The sequence below is a fragment of the Arachis ipaensis genome, chromosome B06, assembly GCF_000816755.2.
Source record: "Arachis ipaensis cultivar K30076 chromosome B06, Araip1.1, whole genome shotgun sequence".
Taxonomy (NCBI): Eukaryota; Viridiplantae; Streptophyta; class Magnoliopsida; order Fabales; family Fabaceae; genus Arachis; species Arachis ipaensis.
The window spans coordinates 33697151-33705729 of NC_029790.2; the positions used below are offsets into that span (position 1 = coordinate 33697151).

At 32.7% G+C, this 8579-nt stretch overlaps 1 long non-coding RNA gene across 1 annotated transcript; it reads left to right on the top strand.

The window, feature by feature from the left end:
• Positions 1352-1875, top strand: LOC110263286. The gene is made up of 2 exons (XR_002348677.1): positions 1352-1607; positions 1699-1875. It is a non-coding gene; the product is annotated as an uncharacterized LOC110263286 (long non-coding RNA).

Below are 8579 nucleotides of genomic sequence, written 5' to 3' on the forward strand. Positions count from 1 at the left end.
AGAATAGTTAACTTAATTAGCAAATTATCTTTTTAAATTTAAATTATTAATATAAAATATAACAAATAAAAAATTAGAATTTATTGTTTGATTGATAAATAATACAATATTCCTTATTTAATTTTAACGTGTTTAAAGATAAATCTTCTAAATACTAATAATAGTGTAATTAATTATGGCCTGTTCGGCACATTGAAAGGTTGATGCAGATGGGAACAACTGAACAAGCAAGCTAGCAATTATTTTTTGTATCTATCCCAGCAAACCTGTTAAATCAGTTTTAGATCTTTCCCAAAAATTACTTTTTTCTACTTCTTATTCTTCCTTAGCAACTTCTCCAAGATTGTTCTATACTGCAAACGCGCCGCGTGTATATATGAATTATCAATTATGGACAATTCTATAAAGAAGCTTTTGCATGAAAAGAATGAAAAAAAAAATGTATAATCAATTTAAAAAAATTAATAAAAATAAAATAACATATTTTTAAATAAATATTTAATTATTCATAATTTTTTTTTATTTTTTAACAATTTTTTCTCTTCAAAGTAGTTAACTACGTGAATTATGTAGTTATCAGACTCTATAAATGAATACATGTATCATGAGCTCTATTATTTGAATAACTCATCATATTCGGACAATATATCTACCACATGTCTTAGTTATTGCATAATACAAACAGCTTCATATTTATATCCAAAACCCCGTCATTTGTATCTGATATATATACATGTCTACGCACATGTTATGCTCAAAACATTTATGATGGAGATTTTCAATATATATACTCCAAAAACGTTAATTACTACATAAATAATGTAAAATCATACTTCTTATTATATAAAAATATATTATGCATATAAGTAAAATATATCAAATATTTAACAAAATGATTTAGAAAATAATTTTGGACTGGACTGAACTGGTTAATTCGACCAAAAAAAATTAAATATTAGTTGGTTCGACAAAAAAAATCAGGAACAAAATTTTTAACCAATCTGATCTAATTTTATGATCGTTTAAAAAAGGAAATCGGTCAAAATCGGTGTGTACATGAACGGATCTAAAAGAGAGTGAGTAGTGATCTTGTCCTTCAAAATTTTAAAAAATTATACTTATATATGAGATATGAGTTTAAAGAAATAAAAAAATANNNNAACTATTCAATACAATATAATATGTGTTAATATTTTAATTATTATTTTAACATAAAAATATATTTATGTAAGAAGAAGAAAAACCGAAGCAACACATGTTTTTAGAGTTATTTAAATGAAATTTGATTAAATTTCATCTAAAGTATTTATTTATTTATTTGCATTGGGCATGTTACCTCCGTGTGAACGTACACAGCACATACAGACCCCACTACATTAATTTCCAATCTAAACGCAACTCTCCTTGTTACTTCACCCTTAGCTCCTATAAATTACTCAAACCATATACTCCACCCTTCTTACTCCAAATATATCAACAAAGCCTCAAATTAATTAAATCAGATAATATAATGTCATGTATGGAGCAGAAGAGGTCCTCTTGTAATTTCTTCACCTCCTGTTTCTTTCTATTTCTCATCCTCACTCTCCCTTATTCCTCAACTGCAGGTTTTTTTCTTATTACAATACTACTACGACCCAACATATAATATATTTTAAATTGATTAAATTTGTTTGATGGTGTTGTGAAATTGTTAAGTATCAGGGGGATGGCGATCAGAAGTAGCATTGGACTCCTCAAAAGAGATGTATGAGATTGATTATAGAGGTCCTGAAACGCACTCGTCTGTTCCTACCCCACCACATCATTCTCATGCTAACCCTCCTCATTCATCACCTCATCCTCAACGACCTTCAAATCATGTTAATCATGGAACATAAGGCATGTATTGTGTCTTCCATACATCTTTATCTTTCAAAACCATGCCCTTTTCTTTTTTATTGATTACATTAAAGCTAATAAGGGATAATTAAGCAATGTATCCTACAAATGAGGTATTCAACTTCTAAGTGACTTAAATTATAATAAGATGATTAATTACGAGCGGATACTTGCGTACGTATAAAGTTAATATCTAAAAAATCGTTCTTTAGCATCTGAAATCTATTACTTCATTATCAATTATGACTATGGATAAATATGACAAGGTAACAAAAATTATTAGTGCATAATTAACTAGCCAACATAAATTTTAGATTTACAAATTTTTAACTTTTGAATATACAATTTTTTATTAACTAACTATTGAGGTGGTTAATTTTAAAGTTCATAAAACAGCAAGTCCTACAACAATTTCTCTTTCATAATAATAGAGCACACATCACATGATCTAAAGAACATATTGCGATTATGATGACTTCATCACACTATAATTTTTCACTTGGATGTTAATTCCTTTTTTTTTTTTTCTTTTTGCCTTCTCATGTTTAACTATTATTATATTAATCAATAATTTTTGTTGTCAATGTTTCTGTGCTGTAGGGTAAGAAAATCCAAAGATACAAAAGCATGCTTTACCAGGCCATGATTTTTGGTTTTCCTAGTGATGATATGATGAAGGTAAAGATTAAGTAGTTGTGACTCATCAACATCTTGTATCGTGCTTTATTTGCGTGTAAAAGTTATTATGTAAGGGAGAAAAATCTGTGTATATTTTTGAAAGTGTGTGGTGATGCAGCAAAGAAAGAAAACCGCATATATGGTATTTTCGAGTAGTCAATATACACTTGTAACTTTCAATAGACATGTTCCCTTGTGGATATGATGATGTAGAAAACCAGAATTTGTTGCCATCATTAGTGCTTCTTTCAAGTTCCAACAAATTAAATGCGAAGGTTAGATTGGTTACCTCTTTCTAATTATAGAAGTTACTGCAACTAACGACGACCCAGAACTTGAATTCTGCAGTGGAGAAGCTCAGAAAGAGTGATACGAATTTTGCAGAAAAGAGGAATGAGAATGCTCATGTGGAGAGAGAAATCTTTTGTGAAAAAAATCATAATTTTTTGAAAAATGATCAAATGTGCTAAGTGGCTAAAGAATTTTAATATGGAATTTAGAGGTGAGCTTTACCTGAAAATGGAGACTTTTGATGTATATACAGGTGGGTGGACGTTGTAGTGGTACAGGCACAATATGCAGATAATGTGATTGGACACTTGTCCAAATCTCATGCAACACGGATGCTGCGTGTTGCCATGTGTTGCCAATCCGTTCAACACGCATAATGCGTGATTCATACGTGTCACCAATGGCACGCAACGCGTAACCTGCGTGCTATACACGTGGCAAACGCTAATTGGATGGCGTTGTAACACGTGACTTGCGAAATGAGTCCTCTGCCTATAAAAACCAGAATTCGTAACCATTTTTCTTCATTGTGAGAGAAGTGTTTTTCTCCAGGATCAGTACGATGGAGGGCACTGCAAATATAGCGGTTTACCACAACAGTGAGATAGTATTACATATGAGGGGGTGAACTTTTCGTGCGAGAATATGTTTTCTTTTGTGGCTCCGTGCACTATAACGTTCGCAGAACTATAGTACGGACTCTGTCAAAGCAGAGACTGATACTTTAAAGAGAGTGACCAACATTCTTTACAGGAGTCCGATTGTCGTATTTGGCGGCCTGATACAGTTTGAGGTTATGCCAATCATCAACGAAACAAGTATTCAGTGGATGTTTCATATTCACCAATAAACTTAGGTGCAACACCCAAGGATTGAGTTATACGTTGAGTTTTAGCATATAGCTGCAGATGAGGTTCAACATGACACAGATGTGCAAGATGACAGAGCTGAGGCGTTCTTGGAAATGAACAATGTTAGCGATGAAGAGTTCGAAGCTACTTATATTACGAAGCCGATGATAAGGACGAGGACGGCTATGGGGGAGGTGAGGCAGTGCTCAAAACTTTAGTGGCTCCAGCTGCAGTTAGTCAACCAATGGACGTTCCACCTTTCACGCGTAGCTTGTATCTTAACGCCATGCATGCACCAAAATTTTTCGAATATGCAAACATAGGTATGTGAGCAGTTGGTAGTATGTTCACTTGATTTTGTTTTAGCAGATTTATGAGTGATAAATTTGTTTTCTTGTAGGTGTTACTGATCCTGAGGATGGAGTGTTTAGAATCAAAATGGAATACGCTTCAAAAAAATCAGTCGTTGCAACAATTCGGAGTTACACTATCTCCAGAGGAGTCGATTATACTTTGTTTATGAATTCGAGTCATAGACGTTCTTTGCAAAGTGCAAGACTTATGGACGTGGGTGCGACTGGGTTATCCGAGCTAGCTTGATACAGAAAAAAGCATGTTGAGAGATTCAGAGATACAACGGGAGGCACACTGTGTTCCATGGGAACGATCTCACAGGATCACTCCAAGTTAGACTCAGACACGATTGCTGAGGCTATGAAGCCATTGGTTGAATATGACCCAACCATAAAGGTTAAATCTATGATGGCTCGACTGCCCATGATCCGAGCTGTTGTGCTGAGAGAGATTTGGGTGATGATAAGAAAATAGCTGAAACACTGCATAAGGTTGTGCTGGCTGCTGGGGGTGGATACTGTGGTGGCTGCTCGGTGGATACTGGGGTGGCTGCTGCGGTGGCTGCTGGGGTAGTGGATGCTGAGGAATGATATTCGACAGCCTAAGGTACATCCCGTATGCTCCAATGTACCAACTCCGGTAATCGGCAGACGGAGTGAAGTCGATAATTAGTTGCAGACCCCGATCTCGCAAACGACTGTTGCAGCGGTTACCCATTGTTGTATCCATTCGTCATGAATCTCGCGCCAGTCATGGTGCTGAACTCCCGGAAGAGTATAGCAATGCGTGTCAACTGGTATGGCTTGTGTTGCCAGAGGGGGAGATTGTGCATATCCGTACTGGCGAACCACTCAGTCCGCAGGAACTGCTCACTTGGGGCTCGCTGCCAAGTATCGCGAGGCTTTGGGTGACCAAGAATTCATGACTGCTATCGGTCCAACCAGTCACAACCTCTCCGTCAATCGGTAGGTCGAATATGTGTAACACGTCCTCAAGTGTCACTGTAATCTCACCCACTACCATTACAAACGTATGTGTCTCCGGCTGCCACCTTTCAACAAAAGCAGCTAGCATCGCGAAATATCCTCTGATCACTCCAACTCTCGAGAGCTGGTAGAATCCGATAGTTCGTAAGACTTGGTCAACATCCGAATGCCATGTCTATGGCTGATCAAGCTTACAGGACAGAAGATTCCTATTAATCTGATAAAGTTCAACCACAAAAAAATTAATTTAATAAATAACAAAAAAATAAATTAATAACAGAAAATAAAATAAATAATAATTACAAAAATTCAAATTTATTATATTCACGTTCATTTTTTTATTAATTTCATTAATAAAGTCATTTTATTAATTCAAACATAACATAAAGTAAAAATAACATTAATTAAATAAATAATAAAATAATAACATAAAAACACAAAAATAGAAAAAAAAAAACTAACATTAATTTCGAAAAAAAATAGCTTAAAATTCTTTTTGAAAATACTCTATTAATTCACTACAACTGCTCATAATAATATTAATTCAAATAATTACACTACCAATAATACAATTTAAATACAAAATTTTAAATTATTTTCGATTAATAGTATTATTCCCGATTAATAATAACACCACAATAGAATATCTAATAAAAAAATTTAACAAATTTATCTTATTAATAACTTCAATAAATAAATTTCTAAATTTATTAATTTATTACAACTGCTAATAATAATATTAATTCAAATAATTACACTAATAATAATCCAATTTAAATACAAAATTTTATATTATTTTCGATTGATCGTATTATTTTCGATTAACAGTAACATCATAATAGAACTGCTAATAACAATATTAATCCAAATAATTACACTAATAATAATATAATTTAAATATAAAATTCTAAATTAACAAAAATACTAAACTTACATAATTAGGCTGTCTCAAATAATTAATAACATAATTTTTTGAAAACGTATAATCACGTACCATTTTTCAATTAACACACTAATTAATCTCACTCTCACTCTCACATGAAATATCATTCTCTTCCCTCTCAGTACTATTAAAACTCTTCTCTCAAAACCCTCTCAACGCTCTCACCAAACCCTACATGAATGAAAGGAAAATATACAGCAAAGCCCTCAACGAATCCCTTTTTTAGTCTTCGCTGAGCATGATGTCGTGTGCATGGAGACCACCCTACCAAGTGGTCAACACGTGTTGTCCAGGAAAGCGACATGTGACTGCGATGTTGGTTCTGGATTCCCTGCTACTGCAACACGCATGTTTCGTGTTGCATACATGCTTGAAACGTGGCTTGAAATCTCCGCGACAGGAACATGGTAAACAAGCAAGGAATCCCTACACATTCAACACGCAGGTTGCGTGGTGCATGGAGGCTCGACAAGTGGCGAATCTTTGTATATCTTTGCTTTGAATTTCTGCAAAAGCTTAAGCAATTTTCTAAAAAGTTAACACACTGAATGCGTGTTGAAATTATATTTATGACACTATATATTTGCAAAGCACCTCAAACACTAACTTCTTTCAAATTTGTAGTGCTTTTTATTTTTTTTTTCCTAAAAGATTTCAATTGCTTTCAACATGTCCGACGTTTTCTAATTGTTTTTGTTTAGATTGTGTGAACATTAATTATTACAATAATTTTAGATTTTATTATGTTTAAATTTGTCAAAATTTCATTCCAACCATTATATTTAACAATTATTCTCCACATACAAGTTTTTTTTTCACATAAGTTTTTATAAGTCATTTATATTCACGCGCATTTACATTCAGACGCTTCGTGTCATTACTGCACGTTCTTCTTCTTCTTCATTATTTTTCTTTAATTTTTCGTTATCGTCGTCATCATCAACACCACCTCTTCCTCCTCCTCCTCTTCCTCCTTCTTTTTTCATTGAAAATTTTTTTTTCTTCTTTCTTTTTCTCTTTCTCCTCTATCATTAGTTATCTCATTGTTGAAAATAATGAATAATTCAGGTTCAGATTGTCAATTGAACCAAAACAAAATTGATTATTGTTTTGAATCCAATCAAGTGGCTAAGGTGTGGTTCAATTCAGAAGAAAAAAATGTAGCATTAGAGGAAATATTTTTCTGTATTTACAGCAAATTTGGGTGTAACATAAAGATATTTGGGTGTATTTTTATTCTGATAAGTTCTGCATAATTCAAAACTCTTCCTCTTTCTCCTCCTCATCTTCTACTGCTTCTTCTTTTTTTTTTTTATCATCATTACCATTTTCTTCTTCTTTTTTTCTTATTCATCTTTTTCTTTTACCTTCTCAAGTTTCTTCTTATTTTACTCTCTTAACAAAAATAAAAACAAAAAAATCAAACAAAGAAGAAAAAGAAACACATAATGCTATAAAATTACTTGGAAGAGGATGAACTTACATTCATTTAACTAAAAGAAAGAAAGAAATAAGAAAAAAAAAGAAAAAGATGCAGCATTAGAGGAAACATTTTTCTGTATTTGCAGTAAATTTGGGTGTAACACGAAGATATTTGGGTGTATTTTAAAAATTTTGGGTGTATTTTTATTCTGATAAGTTCTGCATAATTTAAAAAAATTCTTCCTCTTCATCCTCCTCATCTTCTACTGCTTCTTCTTCCTCATCTTCTTATATCGTTTTCTTATAATTCTTCTTAGGAGAAAAAATCAAAGAAAGAAGAAAAAATACATAATATTGTAAAATCAATAGAAAGAGGAGGAGGGAAAAAATGCAGCAACAATAATAACAATAAAAAGAACCACGATGAGAATGAAACACGCGAAGAAGAAGAAGAAGGAATGCGAATAAAAAGGAGGAGGAATGCAAAGAAGAAAGAAAAGAAGGAGAAGGAGGAAGAGGAAGAACGTGGAATACAAATGTTGAAGAAGAACCGATTCTCATTTTGTGCTATTTAAAGTTGAGGAAGGACGTGTTTACATGCTGTCTAAATTGAGGGTTGTTTTTATTGGGGTTGGGCTAACTTGTATAGATTTATATGCCAAAAAGGCTTGTATGTGTAGCAAGTCTCTATATTTAAAGTAAAATATTTGAAGTAATTATGTGGTAGAGTTATTAGCTTAAGTGAACAAGAGAATAGATAATAATTATGAGAGAAGGAAGCCTTGTTCTGATTTGTTTTTGGGCTGGATTTTTTTAACTCCAACTCTAACCCAAAAACAAAAGAGTAAAAAACTTGAGTAAAAGGTGAGAATAATGAATATCAAACACAGGGACACAGCTAGTAGGAGGTAGAAGCAGAAAACCTCGACCAAGTGAGCTACTTTTTACTTTTCAAGATAAAACTACTAATTGTTTTATAAAACTTTTGGAAGACCATGACCACTCATTGTCCAAACCAAGCTCCGTCTTTGCACTTGGTCCAAAATTCAGTCCGAATTTAAAATATATTTTTTTGAGTTTGGATTTATTATTTTTATTTGGTGTTATTGTTGGGTTAATTTTATATATATATATATATATATATTATGTTAATTTATATATATGCTCATAATG